Raw genomic sequence first — 20,262 nt, forward strand, 5'->3', positions numbered from 1 at the left:
GACAGAGATGAAAATGAAGCTAATTGTTACCAAATTGATGGGTATACAATGGTGGGTTGTTATAATCATAATTACCGAGCCGGAGGTAGTTTATTTAAGTAGAGATGTTAAATGTGAGACAATAAAGGTTGATTTATTATCAGCTGACTGTATTTACTGTCAGTGTTCATGCCAAGGCTTATCTCTTTCGTTCTTGGCGGTATATAGATATATTCATTCTTGGCGGTATATAGATATATTCGTTCTTGGCGGTATATATCTATATTCACCAGGATTGTATATAAACGAGATAAACGAATTCCTGATGAAACTTGTCACGTTATTTTTTATAGTTAAATAACGATTAGCCTCCTGCTTGGCATCAATCGGTAGAGCATGAAATATTTTAATAATTATAAAAATCAGGTCGTGGTTTTTTATAGGATACAGTCTCACTTTAGTACGACATGTTCTTGTCATCATACATTAATGGGCTCATACAGGAGCTTATAAAAATAATACTGATAATTTATTAAAAAATATATATATTGTACTTATCCTATAGTATTGAGGAATAAAAATAAATCGCACACCATAAACAATTTGATACATATATTAACAAATATTGCAAAAAATAAATCAGAGCAAAAAATATATAGAGCGACAAAAAATATATAATATAAGATAGAACAATAATCGAAATCAATAAAATATCACAGGCCAAATACTATTCCTTAAATTTTTATAGCACGAAACGTTACCATGTGCTTTCATTTTTATGATCATATGCATTCATTTGCATGTAGCTGCGATATCAGCTTGCTAATACCTGTCGACTTGGACAATTCTATTTAAACTAAATTCTTAAAATCAGCATGACAAATTGACAAACTAGTAATCCAAATATATATATTAAATTCTATAGTATCTAATAGATTTCTTTGTAATTAATATATATTTTATCTCAGGGTGCGAGATTCGGCACCTGAAGGAATAAATAGAGCAATTCATCTAGTGAACCAGAGCTACAATAAACTATCGCGAATTATATTGCAGAAATTAATGATCATATGAATATTGTATTAACAGCCTAGATTTTATACTTCTTTGATTGATAGATCTTCTAATATATATGAATTGATCCGTTACTTTCTAATAAAATACCTTTTATACTACATTTACTTGCGCAAGTATTTTTACCAAATTCTTAATTTATAAGAAACCCTTTCGACGAGCTAGCTTTGATTCTTATGTAATTTCGAAGCACTGAGGGCGCCCTATCACTATTTCAATATTTTTCACTCACGTGTCGGAATTTTCTTATGAGCTGCTGATGTCGATCCAACTCCTGGTGGTCCTGGACTATTGTAGCCGGAGTCGTCTCTTCCAAGGGGTTACAAAATTATTTAAAAATGACTTTTGCTTTATAAGAGCATCACAAAGTCTTATAAGAAATTTAGTAATTCAATTTAACTTTAAATTATTACAAGGTATTACGCTGTATAATTTTTGGTGACCTCTCATGGTGGTAGTTGGCAGGCGAGTGTGGTTCTCGTTTCTTAATTCTACAATTCTCATTTCCGATTTCTAAATTTGCATAAAATTTGAATATTCTATTCCTCCGCCATTCAAGGCTCAAATAGACCGTACTAAAATATTAAATTATTTCTTATGTTATATATTTAATAATTTCTTTGCCTTCGGGCCATATCCAAAACATAGACTATACAACAATTTTTTAAAAATTCTTATTATTTGTAGAAATATATACAAATATTTTTGAATCGGCTCACTATTGCCGCCTGTCAATTGCCGCTATTTGATTGGTGCATGCAATTATTACAGTATTCATGCGCCCAGTAACCTCCTACTTCCTTAATACATTTAATTATTTTTGTTGGGGTTTTTAAATATGCTCTTTACATGCTAAGTAATTTTTTATAGGTTATTAGTTGTTTCATACATTACAATAATTAGCCACGTGAGACTTTTAGTTCCTCAAATTGCATACTGTATTGCCACAATAAATTTCTGCCAAGGTGTTTGGTCAGATTCTACGTTGTATGGCTCGATCGATCGTTAGGTCACCAATCACTAAATGTTTATGCCCAACCTCAATTTTCAATATTTTATATAATATTATATATTAGCAAAATTTATTTCCATTCCTCTTAGGCTGTTGTACAGTTTAGCCAGGACGTCTGATATTATCTAATCTTTACGTTATCTCTTTGGCGATATTAGCCAATTACTTCACTTAGACCTATAAATATTTCAACTAGGGATTTTTATTTATCAATCCAAATTAAATATGTTACAAACTGAATGTAACATAACTCCGTAAATACATAAAAAATCATCTGATAGGAGGTGCACAAACCATCAGTAGTACGGAAAACCTAAGTAACGAAAAAAATTGCAGAATTAATACAGTAGTTACTAAAAATATCCCAGTTTTGTGTAGTAATGATAGGGATCATTTTTTATAGGGTGCGAAATCTTCCATGTCAATTGTCAGGGATTATCAAATTCCAAATTAGAGTTAGAAGTTATGATGTCCTGTAAAACTTGGAATAATGACGTACTATGTTTAACCGAACATTGGTTGCGAGATTTCGAATTAAGTATGCTCTCATCATTGCCCGACTATAGAATGGTTGCTCACTTTAGTAGGAGAATAAAAGTACGTGGTGGCTCTTGCATATTTGTTCGAGAACAATCTATTGATAGTTGCAAGGTCCGAAATGACTTGGGTTTGATGGCACTGGAAAGTGTATTTGAAATTTCAGCAGTAGAAATGAAACTGAAAACTATGCCGCTAAAAATGATAGTCCTTTGTGTATATAGAGCGCCAAACTCTAACTGCGATGATTTTATTGAACTACTAACAAACGTTCTCTCTAAAGTTAATAAAGAAAATCGTAAATTAGTATGCATTTGTGGAGACTTTAATATAGACTATTGTAAAGACGACAAAAACAAAAATATATTAAAAAACCTGATATCAACATTTAACTTGAATAAAGTAACCAACGGTCCTACTAGAATAACTTCAAGCACGTCTAGTGAATTAGACTATATAATAACAAACTATGCACCGACCCTATGTAGAAGCGAGACAATTCCTTGTTCATTTTCAGACCATGAGGGTAGCAGTGTTAAATTTCTTGTTAACGATCCTAAATATATAGTCCCACCTGATAAAGTAACTAGTAAAGTCTGTAAAGGTAATGAAGAAAAAAAGATTTTACGTGTCATTAACAAGACTAATATTGAACTCTTAAATCACGGACTGGCAAATGAAAATTGGAATACCGTCTATTATAGTAAAAACGTTGAAGATATGTACAACAACTTTTTATCCACTTACATAAATCATTGTAATAGCTCTGTTCCGGAAAGACCAGCAAAAATTATAAAAAAAAGACAGCTATCATGGATAACGCAGGGCATAAAAGTATCTGGCGAAAAGTTGAAAACAATGAATTCTCTACTAAAGAACCCAATTATGAGAGATTCAATGATCCATATTATCTCTGAAAATGGTATACGATATTTTAGCTTTATATCCTATTATAAAGTATATAAGAGTATTTACAGGGAGGTTTTGAAAACAGCCAAAAAAATAGCTGCCAATAAGTATATATTTATAGTTCTAGTAACCAAACAAAAGCCATTTGGACATTAGTCAGAAATGAAACATGTAAGAGTAAAATTAATAAATCAGAGACTATTATAGCTACCGATACTGGGATTGTAAAAACTGGAAAAGAAGCTGCTGACCTCTTGAATAGATACTTCATAAATACGCCATTATCTATCCAGAGAGAGATAACACAGCATAATAATATTAACTTCCGAAATTTTTTAGATGTTAACACTTCCCGTACCAATAGTTTAAAACTAAATTCTTTCGATCCACTGACCTCTGAAGAGCTTCAGGAAACAATAAAGTCATTGAAAAATAAAAAATCTTATGATTGTCAAAATATATCAAATTATTTAGTTAAACAATCAGCCATGTCGATTTTAAAGCCACTTACATTCATTTACAATAGTTCAATGCAGACTGGCTATCTACCTTCAAAGCTTAAGCTGTCAAGAATCATTCCTATACATAAAAAAGGAATAATGTCCTTCCTGAAAACTATCGTCCTGTTGCTAATCCTCCTGTTTTTTTCAAAAATTTTTGAATATGTAATATTGAGGCGATTAAGGAAGTATTTGAATAGGGTTGGTTTGCTGTCTCCCAAACAATTTGGTTTCAGGCCGGGATTTTCTATAAATGATGCTGTTTTTTCTTTGATGAATGAGGTGCTGACTTCGGTGGATAGTAGATCAAAAGTTTGTGGCGTTATAGCCGATTTATCAAAGGCGTTCGACCTTGTAAATGAGGAAATTCTATTGTAAAAGCTCAAATTTTATGGTTTTCAGGGTCCGGTTTTGAAATGGTTCAAGTCATATTTTGAGGATAGATATCAGAGGGTCGTTATTGAATCTCACCCAAATATATACAAATCTAAATGGTTAAAAACAAGAAGCGGAGTACCTCAGGGAACCGTGTTGGGTCCTTTGCTATTTTTACTTCACATTAATGATTTGCCTTCTCATCTAGATCCAGCTCACTGCGTTTTGTATGCGGACGATGTCAGTATTCTACTAAAAAATGATAGTCAATCTAATATGGACTTACAATGCCAGGAAGCTCTTCTCAAATTGGATAATTGGCTAGCTGCAAATATGCTGAGCTTAAATTATAGTAAAACCAAAGAAATCCCTTTCAGGACGTCAAGAGGGGCTAATTTAAGGATTGGGAACCGCGACATAGAGTGTGTTAGAGACATAAAAGTACTTGGGATAGTTGTAGATTCAGATATTTCATGGAAACCACATTTGGAACACTTAAAAGGTAAACTTAGCTCTGCAATTTTTGCTATCAGAAATTTAAAATCATTGCTTAAAAAAGAAACGCTCAGACAGGTTTACTTTTCATTATTTCACTCCCTTTTGACATTTGGCATAGTTTTCTGGGGAAATTCAAGTGATGTTATTCAAATATTCAGACTACAGAAATGGGCACTGAGAGTAATGTCGGGAGAAACAAGACGAACTAGTTGCAGGCCTATTTTTAAGGAATTAAAAATCCTTCCCTTGCCTAGTTTGTACATTTTTGAAACTATATGTTTTATTAAGAGACACCAACACGAGTTTTATACAGGAGAGGCATTTCATAGCTATGAAACTCGATATAGGCACAATTTAAGAGATGGAGTTCATCGAACAAATCTTTACCAACGGGGAGTGAGAAGCGCTGGTATAAGATTGTTCAACACGTTACCAACACATATAAAAGAACTGAACGGTAAATTTTTTAAAACTAAACTAAAAAATGAGTTGTTGACTATTTCCGCCTATTCAACTGCGGAATTTACGGCTCACTATGAGCAATAATACTTAGGATATAGTGACTATTCTATTCTATTGACTTATTATTTTGACAATTCTACATACCCCTTTTATAGGTGGTCAGAAGATGAATAGAAAAATAAAACAAAAATAAAAAATAAAAATGAGATAGAAAAATATATCAGACCATTCTTCGTTATTGGTGACATAAACTTAAACCTATTATCTAATGAGAATATTGTAGATGAATATAGAATAATCATGAGTTCTTTTGGATTTGATTCATTGATAAATGAACCCACAAGACTAGTTAACAATACAGGATCGTGCATCGATCATGTTTTTGCTCAGTTCACTAATACTAGATTAAATAACAAAATAGAGGATATGAAAACGGAAATTTTACATAGATATAACCGATCACTCATTGATAAAGATAGGAATATAATACGAAAAACCAATTATAAATCAAATTACATCAAATGAAACAAACGGGAAAAATAGAATAGACAACAGAAAGCCTAAAAACATATTAGCAGCAACGGTATGGGATAATGTTCTAGGAGAAACAGAGAATCGTAATGTTGAAACAGCATGGGAAAAATTTATTACATACTTGCAGAAAACAATTAACGAAACTGTAACAACTAGGGAAACTATAAAAAATAAGGGGTTAAATTAAAACCAAGGTCAAAGTGGATTACCCAGAAATTAATCAATAAAATACAATTTAAAAATTTTCTATATGAAAAATATCAAGAGCAACCAAATAATCTGATAAATAAGAAAAAATATTCAAAATATAGAAATGAATTGAGAAATGAAATACGTATTTCCAAACAAGAGTATTTCTTAAAGCTATTTGAAACTTGCAAAAGCAATACTAAAGAACAATGGAAAATTGTAAATAGATCGTTGGGGAGGGGGGAAAAAGAGAGACAATTGAAAAAATAACACTTCAAAACGGTGAAACAATTGAGGGTACAAAAGAGATAGCTGATAGTATAAATAAGTACTTTCTTACTATTGTAGAGGATGATAGATCTAAATTAGAAAACTGTTTGCAAGATCAAGTACTGGCTGATGTTTTCCCAATACAATATCAAGCTGGATCTATGTTCATCCAGTCCGTGAATGCAGAAGAGATGCAGGTCATAATAAAAGATCTCAAGATGAATACTGCACCGGGAGTGGATGGTATAACGACTCAAACAATTAAAGAAATTCTAGATCAGATCCTAGACGTTTTTGTTGAGCTCTGCAGTCTGAGCTTACTAAAAGGTGTTTTCCCCGAAATATTAAAAAATCCGTTGTAATCCCAATTCCCAAAAGTAGCAGATACATAAACATTGATAACTTTTGACCAATAACACTATTATCAATATCCGCTAAAATACTTGAGAGGGTGATGAAAAACAGGATTCTGAACTACTCAAATCATAGAAAATTCTTTAGCAAGAACCAATTTGGATTCCTTCAAGGTAGAGGTAAGGCAAGAAGGCTAGAAGGCTAGAAGGCAAGTAAAAATTTGCTATCCAAGGTAAATAACAGTTACAATGAAGGCTTGAAATGCTCGGCAATATTCCTGGATATTTCGAAAGCATATGATTCCATTGAACACGATTTGCTTTTGGAGAAGCTAGAGAAAATAGGCATAAGAGGAGAGGCAAATGAATGGTTTCGGAGCTACCTTAGAAATAGATTCCAACAAGTAAGGCTGAATAGTGAGTTGAGCGACTTGGGGCTAGTTAAGTACGGCATACCGCAGGGATCGGTTTTGTCAGCAGTACTTTCCCTAATTTATGTGAATGACCTATGCAATGGAAAGCTTTCGGGTGAAATCGTATCCTTTGCGGATGACATGGCTATTTTCTTCAACGGCCAGAATGAATTAGCAATACATGCTAAAATGCAAGAAGATATTAAGTGTATTCACTGGTGGTTTTGTAGGAATAAATTACTGCTCAACGCAAATATGTCGAATTTAGTTCATTTCAGGCTCAAAAATAAGAAATTGAATAATACCTTGCCATTACTAAAATACCATAAGTTCAATTGTGAGTATACCTTGCTTGATTGCCATTGCGATTCGATAAAAGAAACAGATTGTGTCAAGTACCTTGGTTTGCTGATAGATAATAAACTTTCATGGTATGATCATATACATAAATTGAAATCAGAAATGTTAATTTCCATAAGGAACTTCTACTTTCTGAGAAATATGTCCAAGATATTTTCTAGTACATTTGTATCATACTCTGGTTGAGTCAAGAATTAATTATGGATTCATATGTTATGGAAGTGCATATACAACAAATTTGAAACCTATTATTGTAGCACAAAATCATTTTATAAGATTGATTTGTGGCAAACCAAGGATCGAGCACTCGCTACCCCTCTTCCGATCCCTTAATGTATTACCAGTCACATATTCCTTTTCGTTTAAAGCAGTTTTAGATACTTTCAAAAATAAAAGTCAATTGACAACACAAACCCATATCGCTGATTATAATGTACGCTATAGAAATAGAGTTCAATTACATAGACCTAGGCTTGAGCATAACAGAAGATTTTTTAGGTATGTAGGTGGTAAGCTTTACAATGCCTTGCAACCTGACTTACAGGAGTGTCAATATAGCCAAATAGTAGAGGCCAGATTAAAAAAATTCATTGTTGCGATTGATGATACGCAGTTGTTTTTATGAAGGTTTTCATGCTCGAAAGTTGATATTTTGTTTTTTCATGTTTGATTTAGTTTTTGTATGGTTGGGAATTTGAATTATTTATGTAATAATTATATTGTGTCATAGCACTTATATTTTGCATGGCTTCATCTGTTGACTGAAGAATAGATAATTATCATTTGGAATGTGCTGCCCGCACGAGAACTGTTTAAATTGCAATATGATTTATTATTTTAGTTTCAATTTGTTTTTCTCTTGATTCTTTTTTGAAATTATTTAGTTTCTTAAGATTTTGTATACTATTAATGTAAGACTATATATTCCTTCTTTCATTTTTCTTCTATCTTTTGTTTGATCATTTTCTATTGTGATTAAATATACGAAGAAAAGGCCCCACACAGGATTACCTTTGGTGCTTCATTTAGACTATGATGATAAACATGTATTGTGCATGCGTGGGTGTTTGCTACACCACTCATGTTATTTTATTTCAATTTGTTTGTACAATGTTTGTTTTTGGTCGAGTAAATTATTATTATTATTATTATTATTATTATTATTATTATTATTATTATTATTATTATTATTATTATTATTATTATTATTATTATTATTATTATTATTATTATTATTGTTATTATATTATTATTATCATCATGCGAAGTGGAACAACAGACTCTATGAGTCATAACATTGCTATGATGTAGCAATTCTTCAGTATTCTTTTGTTATGATTTCACTGTTGAAATTGCCTCAATGCAGGCAATAATAATAATATCAGCAGTATTACTAGTTAGTACAGTATCACATTTTAGAATGATTCGAGCCTTATCCTTGTCTCCGATAGAGATAAAATACGATGGAAGTTATGAAATACGCGTATTTCAGGTAAAAAGTCATATTTATCTGCTGATAATGAAACAAATTATACTCATAGGCTCACAGGATAACGTTCAACATCATGTGCTCTACTATCTACTGTGCTTTAGAAAAGTACTAGGTTATCCCGGGTCGCACGAATGTGCGACTTTATTCAACTCTTTTTTCCTCTTCTTTTTCTTCTCATCTTCATCTTCTCCTGCTCCCTGTTCTTTTTCTTATTCTCTCTATTCTTCTACTTCTTGTTCTCTTCTTTTCCTTCTTCTTTATCTTCTCCTTCCACTTCTTCTGTTCTCTCTCTTTCTTTTCACTGCCTCTTCCTCTTCATCATATGAAAAATATGATTTTCGTTTCAAAACAGCTGATCGACAAATCATAGGTTGAAATGTGAAAATTTTCAGCTCAAAGATCTCTGTTGAAGAAATAGCAAAAATCCAAACATTGATTGTTCATTCCTCATGTCACGGATGACTTTTTCAAAATGTGAGGAGGAGTTATCATTACGGAAAAACATGTTTGCCTGTTTCATATTCTCCTTCTGTTCTTCATCTTTTTTCTTCTTCTTCCTCTTCTCCTCTTCATCATCAAGTACTTGGGCCTCTCTTATTTGATATTTATATTAATGATGAGATTATCATATTTTGATGTCACACATGAATTAGTACCTATAAAACTACATAGTTTTTAAAACACAAAGGAACACATAAGCTCAACCGATATTATTTTGACCGATAAGCTCAAATTTAGACTTTTATAGCTTTTCGTCTGGTTTTGAAGACTTTCTTCATGAAAGATATAATGAAGGATAAATCATCAATGTAATTAGTAATACTGCTAGGTTCCAGGGGTGTACTCACGCTGGAAAGCTGGTTTTTGAAAGCAAATTGTATAATGTACATCCAGGTAGTGGTTATCCATGTCCAATAATAAATAATGATTTTGTATATATAAGATATATCTCTTATTTAGATTATACTTGAATATTATTATCGTTATTATTATTATTATTATTACTTCTTCTTCTTCTATATGCCGGCTCCGCGACCGGAGATTGGCGATCATCAATGCAATTTGGATTCTATTGACTGCAGCTCGGAACAGAGATGTTGAGTCAATGTTGAACCACTCTCTCAGGTTCTTTAACCAGGATGTTTTCCTTCTTCCAGGCCGGCGTCTTCATCAATCTTGCCCTCCATGATCAACTGCAGGAATCTGTACTTCTCATTGCGCATCACATGTCCAAAATACTGAAGCTTCTGACTCTTAATACAGTAAAGCACCTCCACTGTAATCCCAATTCGTTCTAATACCTCAGAATTCCTCACCCTTCCTGACCATGAAATACGAAGAATGCGCCGATACAACCACAGCTCAAACGCCTGCAGCTTTGCCTCCAATGCCTTCGTTAATGTCCATCTCTCATGCCCATACAACAACACTGGAATGATGTAGCACTTCAACAAACGAATTCTAGTCTTGAGAGCAAGGTTCCGATTGCATAATACCATAGAGAAACAATAGCGTAAGTAGATATCCCATGGTATAGGGCGATTATGTCGCAGCTTTTATTGTTATCTCAAGCCGATTACTGTCCATTATTGTCGATATTCACGGTTTTGACCGGGTATGAGTGTATGAACAGCACAATATGAGAGACTATCAGCGTCATGAAGCTTCACGGGAAAGAAATACATGAACTTTCGGCTTGAGATTACAGTAAAAGTTGCGACATAAACGCCCTATACCATGGGATATCTACTTATGCTATTGTTTCTCTATGATAATACTCAATCTTTTTTTTTTTTTGACCCAAATTATTATTACTAGTGATGAATAAATTAGCGTTCCTGTTCTAGATTATTTACAAGTAGATTAGGATATGTAGGTTAGCTTACTTTATCCGGCTCTACAGTCCTGGGTGGACTTTGGCCTCCTCAACATAGCGCCTCCATTCGTCTCTATCCTGAGCACTCCGTCGCCAGTTTGCCACGCCCAGCACCCGGAGGTCTCCGATCACGTCGTTCAGCCATCTTGTCCGTGGTCGACCTCTCTTTCTCGTCCCAAGCATTCTTTCTTCCAGGAGTCTTGATGGTACCCTCTCGTCACTCATTCTGGCTAAATGTCCAAGCCATTCAATCCTTCTGGCCTTTATGAAACGCACCATATTTCCTGCTCCAATGGCCTGGTCTATCTCAACATTGAATCTGGCTCTCCACACTCCTCCGTCACATATTGGTCCCCAGATTCTTCTGTACATTTTTCTTTCAAATGACCTTAATGCTTTTTCATCTTTGTTCAAGATAGTCCATGTTTCGGCCCCATAGGTTACAACTGGTCTCACTAGCGTCATGAACATTTTCACCTTTGTTTTTCTGGATATGAGCCTGCTTTTAAATATTTTTTGATTAGCAAAGTATGCTCTGTTGCCCATCATTATCCGATTGTGTATTTCTTGACTGGTCTTATTGTCTGCTGTCAGGGTTACCCCAAGGTATTTGAACTCTCTGACGCCTTCTATAACACAGTCATCGGCTATTTCCAGATTACATACTTGCCTTCTTGCTTGATTTGCAGACATTCTCATATATTTAGTTTTATTTATGTTCACTTCAAGACCCACCTCTCTTGCCTCTTCCCTCATTTTGCTAAAAATTTCTTTGAGGCTATTTTGATTTCTTGAGACTAGGACAACATCATCTGCATAAGCTAATACTTGGTTTGTTCTGTTGATTATAGTTCCGCTTGTGCCGAGTTTCTGGAGCACCATCTCTAGAACCAAATTGAATAGTGTTGCAGAGAGAGCATCGCCTTGTCTAACACCAGTAGTAACACTGAACATTCGGCTAGTTTTGTTACCTATCTTAACTTGAGCGGTTGTGCTGGACATTGTTAGCTTTATGAGACTTATCAATTTTCTCGGTATTCCATTTGCAATTAATACTCTCATCATTCTCTCTCTCCTGATGCTATCGAATGCCTGGCGGAAATCAACAAAGAGCAGATGTAGATCTGTATCATACTCAAAACATTTTTCCATCATCTGCTTCATGGTAAAAATTTGATCGATTGTACTTCTTCCTTGTCTGAAACCACATTGATGCTCTCCCATTATTTCTTCCACATACACACCTAGACGCTTCAAAAGCCATGCAGAGAAAATCTTATATGAAGTACTTAGCAGTGTTATTCCCCTGAAGTTGTTGCATACCATTTTATCCCCTTTTTTGAAAATAGGACATATTGTTCCAATTTTCCATTCATCAGGCATTGTCTCTTGTTCCCAAATCCATAAAATCAAGGTATGCATGGCTCTTCTCATCCTTTTTCCTCCATACTTTAGTAACTCAGCTGGTATTGAGTCCCCTCCTGGAGCTTTATTATTTTTGAGCTTTTTCATAACTTCTTCTACTTCAGCATATGTTGGGGGCTGAATTAGGGGCTCAGCACTATCATATACTATTGGGTCTTCTTCATCTTCAACTTGATTCAATAAACTGCTAAAGTGGTCAGCCCATCTATCCATTATCTCGCTATCTTCACCAAGCACTCTTCCATTCAAGTCCTTACATGCAATCAAGCTTGGTTGGAAGCCTTTTCTCATCCTTTTCACTGCTTGGTAAAATTTCCTACTTTCGTTTCGCTCGTTCATTATCTCCATGTTTTCAATGAGCTTTTTCATATATTCTCTCTTCTTTCTTCTACAAAGCTTGTTGGCTGTCTTCCGACTCTCCATATACTTAGCACGATTTCTCCTTGTTTCCCTTTGCATCATCGACCGTCTATCTTCATTTTTCTGGTTTACAGCTGCCTTGCACTCATCATCATACCATTCTATGTTTCTTCCCCTACTTCTCTCACCAAGGCTGTCTGTGGCGACCTCATTAACTGTTCTTTTTAAATTATCCCATAGCTCCTCTATATTCCTGTCATTACCCTCGAAATCATTCAGGCCTTCAGGGATAATAGGTTAGAATCAGGGATGTAGGTTAGCATACTAAATAAATAAAATATTTGTTAATATATCAAGACTCCGTGCCTTGAACCGATTGTTAATGTGCGATATAGGCGTGTCTATAGTAAGGGGAAAGGTACTATGATTGGCTGGCTTCACACCAGTTCTGCCACAACAACAGGACAAAAATGGGAATCGGTCACTCTGACCGATGTATTCCTATAGCTGTTAATGCATTTGATTGTTTTTATTGGTGATCGAAGTGTGAGGAATACTACATAGGGTGCACATCAACTATTGGTTATACCTAATCATAGGACAACCATGTATAACGAATCATTCCACGTGACAGCTTGCCTCCAACAATTAGGTGTATTGACAGTCGAGCTCTGTTTGGCGTGGCGGTGTTGGATTGTCTGAGGGCGGGTGGCGGGGATTAGGTGTGAGACGGGTTGAGCTTTTCAATGGCAGTTTGTACTTTCTGAGTATCTATTCTATCATAATTCTTCGTTTGGCATCTATCTCCATTCCTTTGAAGACGTGATAGGATAAGACGTAGAATACAGATTAATATTCTAGATCTTTGGAAGTCTAATTATTGTTTTTAACTGTGTGCATTTTTGAGTGAATGCTAATTAAGTTATAATTTGTAATTTGGATTGAATCTTTACTTTTGTATTTTTAGTCTTGAACTCATCTATTTCACACTTTATTTTGTATTCATAAGTTATACATATTTTTCTGAATTTTAGCACTAAGGGCCGGTTTCCGAGCTTAAGTTCTAGACTTTAACCGGCTTTAAACTCTGGAGTCAGAAAATTAGCTTTCCGAGTCAGAGCGTTAACGTAGTAGAGGACTCAAATAGACCCTGGAGTTTAGAGATAACGTTAGACCCTGGAGTTTATAACTTCGCTTTCTGAGTGAAGGGCTTATGAGTCCAAGACTTGAATTAGATTTTCGTCTCTTTCTGAGTCAAGGATTTATCAAAAATCGTTGAGTCCAGAACTCAAAACAGCGTGATTTTGAACCCTCAATTGGGGTGGGGTTTTAATTTAAGTTCTAGACTTAACCGAGCAAACACAATTTAGTTATTGTTTTGAAGTAGATCAATAGCCAAATGAATGTTATGGAATGCCTGAATTATTTGAATTGGTCCGTCTAAATTCATAATCTGTAGTTTGCAAGTCTATTTTGGAATAAAGTTCTTCATAATATTATGAGTAAAAAACTAGCCTCATTTTACGACTGTGACATACGTAACCTTAAAATTTTCAAGGGAAACAATACAAGGATAGCCTTAGAATTTTAATTCCCCAATGTGAATATTATTAACCAATGCCATATTCAACTTACTATTGATAATAATATAACAATAATAAATTATTATCCCAGTTTTTTTTCAAAAAAAAAAAACGTTTTCCAACTCAATAGGTAGCATACTACAATTTTTATTCGAAAATCAATGATTAATAATAGCATAACTTAAAATGAGATGTTTATTTTTTATTCATGATTCAAAAGGTTAGGTTTTGCTTTGAATTTATAGACCTACACCATACAAAGAGATCGAAACGTATTATCACAAAATAATAGTTTAAAGAGCATTTGAATTATCCCGCTGCAATCAGCTGTTTTGCCATAGGCCTAATGCCAACAATACAATAGCAAAATGTTGAGAATTTCCCTCATGTTTACTGTGTTAAAGTCCTGGACTCAAATAAGTCGAGAACTTAATAGAACCCGGAGTTTAGAAAATAAACCCGTGACTCAGAAAGTTGATTCAGACCCGAGAGCCTATTTTAGTCCTGGACTCTGTAAGTCCAGAACTTATAGATCCCGAGCTCGGAAACCGGCCTTAAATTTCTTTGTTATCATAGTTTTGAATCTCTATTCAATATTCATTTTTGTTAATTTTATTTTGTATTAGTTATCAATTCGAAGTTTAGATTATCAGTTAATTTATTTTTTAATTTTTAATCTTGATTTGGTTATTCATTGTATTCATTATTTGTATGAAATGTAAAGGGTTGTGTGGTAGAGGAGGACCTGTAGTCCTAACTCCGCCCTTCAATCAATCAATCTCTTTCTCTTTCTCTATTTTCTCTTTTTCTATTTCATTCTCTTACTTTTCTCTTTTTGTATTTCATTTCATTTTTCTGTTTTCTCTCTCTTTTCTTTTTCTCCTCCTTGTTTCCTCTCTTTTCCCTTTCTCCCTTTTCCTTCTTTTCTCTCTCTTCTCTTTTTTCTTTCCTCTTTTTTTTGTAAAGCGCGCGTGACCTAGTTTTGAAACTCTTATTCTTCAATGCTCCTATCGTTCTGCCTAGATCCATAATCCTATTATATTGAGCAAGCGATTTCTGTTTTTATTAATTTATATATCTGGGTTCAAAATTAAATTTAAATTTAAATTCAAATTGGCTTTTAATTTATTTCCAACGGATCTCGAAAATGTCCTTCGACAATCACTTTGAATAATTTTGTTTTGTTTATCAATAAATGAATGAATGAATATAAACTATGCTTTTATGCTTCTATGCTTTTGAACTCCGGAGCGAAGCTCGGTGCCCCGATATATTTATGGTAAAGCAGGGAAACCACTATGCCGTCACCGTCAGGCACCGTCCAGCACCGACCGTCACCGTCAGTCGCCGCCTTCACCGTCATTTTTCCGATCATAACCCACTTGCTCGTCTGGTTAGCTCTGTCAGAAACCGGAGCTGACCAGAAGAAATGCATCAGTTGCGATGGAGAGTTCATCAGACGAGGAATTGCTAGTAATAGTCGCAGCATGTGCTGAAGAAGAAGAGATACAGAAACGGAGGAAGCATAGGTACTGGGTGCACGAATCTTCAGAGGAAGAAACGAATAATTATGGTGAATTTCATCATTTGTTTGACGACTTGAAAAAATACGATACTAAGTTCTTTTTATATTTCCGCATGACTCCAAAGAGGTTCTACGAATTGCTCGAGTTACTGAAATTCCCAGTGAAACACAGTAACTTCCGTGAGGTCATTGGTCCTGAGGAGCGGCTGGCCTTGACACTGGAGTAAGTAACTGCTAACTTTTCCCGAGTCCCTGGGATCAATACCTTTAATTTGAGCCCTTTCCCATCATCGTGTGATTTGTCAAACGGCCAAAACTTTGATTTCATAATTTCGCTTACAGAATAATATTTGTAATTAGCTTACCTGACATGGTATCAAACTTTTCTGAGATTTCCTGCCAAGCATTATCTTTCTTCCTGTTGTCGTGATAACTATTATCACTAGTATTATACAGGAACGGATACTCCCTAATAGCCTCTATCAACATTTCGTCCGTACTCATCGCTCACAGAACAGAGGCGCACTACAAACTACAACAAAATACTGGCGATGTGACTTCTCTGATAGTTGAATGTCGACTGGAAGAATGATAAAAAAACGGACCGGCTATCCGGCAAGAATGCCCCAAACAGCAATGGTGGCCGTTGGTGACTGACGTAGCCGGTGACTGACGGGTATAGTGGGTTGCCGTTCGTTTAAAACAATGCAAAGCAATGGTGCTGGTATGCAACGGTGACGGTCGGTGCCGGACGGCGCTTGACGGTGACGGCATAGTGGGTTCCCAGCAGCTTCTCTTTGTCACAGATACAGAGTAACGGCCAGCAACGGTCACAGTTATCACATAGTTATTCAAAAGTATTCTTTGAGTATCTATAGTGGGGTCCACGTTATAATGGCAGTGTGTGATTTGCAATGGTGTTGCTATAATTATATCCTTGTGTATCATTCAACAAAGCAGATGGCGCTATCTCTCTCATGCATTGCAAGGTTTCCACATCGTTTATCAACAATGTAGAAATCCAACCAATTGACAAAATAGGTTCAAGGGTTAGGTTTTATTCAGGTTATATTTAATAATGTTCCATAAGGATAGGTAGGGTTTTGCTTTAGAATTGCAATATGCTAGAAGGGGCTAGGGTCCAGGTAGAGTTATGTTTTTTGTTGTTTCAGAGGTTTTATTTGGGTTATATTTAATAATGTTTCATGAGGATAGGTTAGGGTTTTGTTTTGAAATTGCAATATGCTAGAAGGGGCTAGGGCCAAGGTAGAGTTATGTTTTTTGTTGTTTCAAAGGTGTTAGGATAGGTTAGGGGGTTAGGAGTTTGCTTTGAAATCCGAAGTATTGAATGTGGAAGGGATAGGGGTTGGGTTTTTTCAAGTTATATTTAATAATGTTTCATGAGGATAGGTTAGGTTTTTGCTTTAAAATTGCAATATGCTAGAAAGGGCTAGGGTACAGGTAGAATTATGGTTTTTGATATTTTAAAGGTGAAAAGATAGGTTAGAGCGTCAGGATTTTGCTTTGAAATTGCAATATGCTAGGAGGGATTACGGGTTTTTACCAAAATTTATGTTTATTGATGTTTCAAATATGAAGGGGGAGGCTAGGGGGTTGGGTTTTTGCTTTGAAATGACAATATGCTGACTTAGTTGTAGTGTTTTTAACATTAGTTAAATAACAACCGTTATATTTTATTAATTATATTATTGAAAAGTACTCTTCCTTTTATAAAATGAAATGATGATAATATGTTCAATATTATATCGAATTCCCCTATATTGGATATTGGATATTGGATAATAATAATATCATCATCAAAATGGAATGACGGCTCCAGTTACGGTGCTAGGAAACCATCATCACAAAGAACGTTACATTCAAAGAACTGACTGAATGGAACGGGAAAAACCGTTACTAACGCATGCGCGATACGGTGCTGTCTGAGACCGAGTGTGGTTTGAGGGTTCCCTGCTTTAGCCGAGCGAATTTTCAATTAATATTGTACACATGATCAGCTGTTTGAAATTAATGGAATTCAACAATGACGTAGGAGTCAAGTTTAGGTTGGGAGTGTGGAATAAAATAAATATTAGATAATAATAGGCCTATTGTATCTTAGAAGAACATAAATTTTAATGCATTTCTTCAAACTTACTTATCATCCCATTTGATTTAACGTATTAAACTTGAACATTGGTTCAGTGGTTTCTGAGATCTCAGGAACTGTATATTGAATATATAGATGAATTATTGTCAGGGAGCTTTAAAATTCACTGACTTGGACCCTTGGAGTCTATTCTAATCATGTACTAACTCCAGTTCAATTCTGAACGTTGCAGCATTGAGATCCTGAAAAAATTTGGAACCATATGATTCGATCAAAGGATTGAATTCATGAATATGATATTGTTACAACGGGTGTTACACTACTGTAATTCAAAATTATCATATTCACAGAGAAAAAATTGTACTCTCAGTGAAAATGAACCAATAATTTAAACTTTCTTTTTCAATAAAATGAAGCGATAGATTCAATTTGACCAAAGCATTGTAATCAGCCTTAAGTGGGAGAGAGAGAGAGAGAGAGAGAAAGAGAGAGAGAATATTGTGTGGGCATCCATTGTTCTATTGAGCTTCTGCAAGTAAGTACGTGGCCGGAAGATAATTGTTGCGATTGTTACAGAGTGATCGACGAATCCGCGTCGACAATGGGGTCTAATTCCAGAATTAATCCACAAACCTAACCGTTACTTCCTCTTCTATTATTTGGAAACCTTTCGACCTTTTGTTTACTGAACCTGTCTCTCCTGGTTCAGCGCGTACCTTAACGAATTCATCTGTATTGCAGCAGATCTATGAAAAGCTTTCATTTCAAGCAGCCGATTACTCTTTATAAGAACAATTTGCGTGAATGAATCTTGTGGATTCATCTTCTGTCTGTTTTTCACTAACAGAATGGAAATAGATTACAAAGATCGGGTAATCTATTGGAGCTCTGTCGGTGGAACATTTTTGAAAGAATCATTCGCAGAAAGTCTCTCTTCGCTTTTCGTAAAATAATCTCACGTTAGTATGCAAAATGTGAACAAGGATTTTTCTTCCATTCACACAATGATAGAAATAGAAAGAAGACTACTATCAGGATTCTCTAGCACCTTCAATTTTATTGCAACTCACTTTTAAAGCGTCATTTTTAGAGAAAAGAGGCATCACGAGGATAATGAAACTAAAAGAAAATCCATAGAATGCCATGTGGTTGAATGATGTCAAAGAACTGAGAAGCTCAGATGAAGTTCTGGCTGACTGAAAAGCCAGAAAGCGACTTCATAACCTGCATTTCTTTTCAAAAGCGTTTGTTCATTTGAACTTTTTATACAGAACGAGTCATACTCCTGAGACTTCATAGTCTGTACATTCTACGCTCTAGAGATGTGTAATGAAATGCCTGTCCTTCAATAATACTCTTTGAATGACGTCGTTTATTTCTTTGCGAATCCTCACTTTTCCATTCTTTTCCAACAGAAAATCCATGCGTCTATGATGAATGGCTGCAGCATTCCCTGTCTCATCCATTGTTCCCCATAAAGTGCAAGGCTCTCGTTTCCTTCTCTCAATAGCATTCAGAATCAAGTTGGAAGAAGTGTTATTCGTGTCTATCTCTATTACTTCTCATCTCTCTGTAGATGTCAGTGACATTTTCATCGTGCTTTTGCCCTCAAGAACAATTTGATCTGGAAAATCCAACGATCATTTTTGCCAGTTTCGAGAAACTCATACTTATCAAAACATTTTTCCAATTATCACTATCAAAAATGTCATCTCCAAAAAGTCACATTTTACTCTCAACCTCACTGTTCATAGAAAATAGGGAATCAATAGAAGAACATAGTGGGTTCACTAAAGTAAACACATTTTTTATAGGAGTATTATCAACAATCTTTTGTTGTACTCTTTTCGCAAAAATGATCCCATAGAGTTCAATGCTTGCTATTTTGTGGAAATACAACAACGTTTCTCTGAATTATGAAACTGGAAGACAAGGAATGTGATTGATTTATTCCACAGCTCTTACCACTATGGATGGCAGCGTGTATTCGGAGAAAGAGCTGATTCATCAATTTTCATTTGTGCCTTATTGTGATTTATCATGCTCAAAAATTGAAATTCATATAATTAGTGTAATGATCAGGTTGATAGGTGGGATGGGATAGGTAAAACTAGTCACCTGCTATTGATTTCTAATTTCTCCTACAAAGACATAGTAATCATGAACCTTCGATATGATTGAGCATTGATTATGGTGTTTGTGTCTTATGATTGTTGATTGTAATCATGAGAAGAATGAAGGTACAGATAAATCAAGTATCAGGAAAAAGTTTTAAAATAATGGAGAGTATCAGCAAAGAATGTACTGGAAAAGTGGGATAGAGCTGTTACATACAATCTTGAATGAATTATAATCAATGTCAATTACACCATATTTCAATCAGTAACACATTCCCAATAACACGATCATATTCATATTACGCAACA

The 20,262-nt window shown here is 34.8% G+C and overlaps 1 protein-coding gene across 7 annotated transcripts in view; it reads left to right on the forward strand.

Moving 5' to 3' along the window:
* The window catches only part of LOC111053237, a 285,465-nt gene that overhangs the window by 113,613 nt on the left and 151,590 nt on the right, over positions 1–20,262 (forward strand). The gene's annotated exons all lie outside the window — the stretch shown is intronic.

Source organism: Nilaparvata lugens, chromosome 3 (assembly GCF_014356525.2).
Source record: "Nilaparvata lugens isolate BPH chromosome 3, ASM1435652v1, whole genome shotgun sequence".
Classification (NCBI taxonomy): domain Eukaryota; kingdom Metazoa; phylum Arthropoda; class Insecta; order Hemiptera; family Delphacidae; genus Nilaparvata; species Nilaparvata lugens.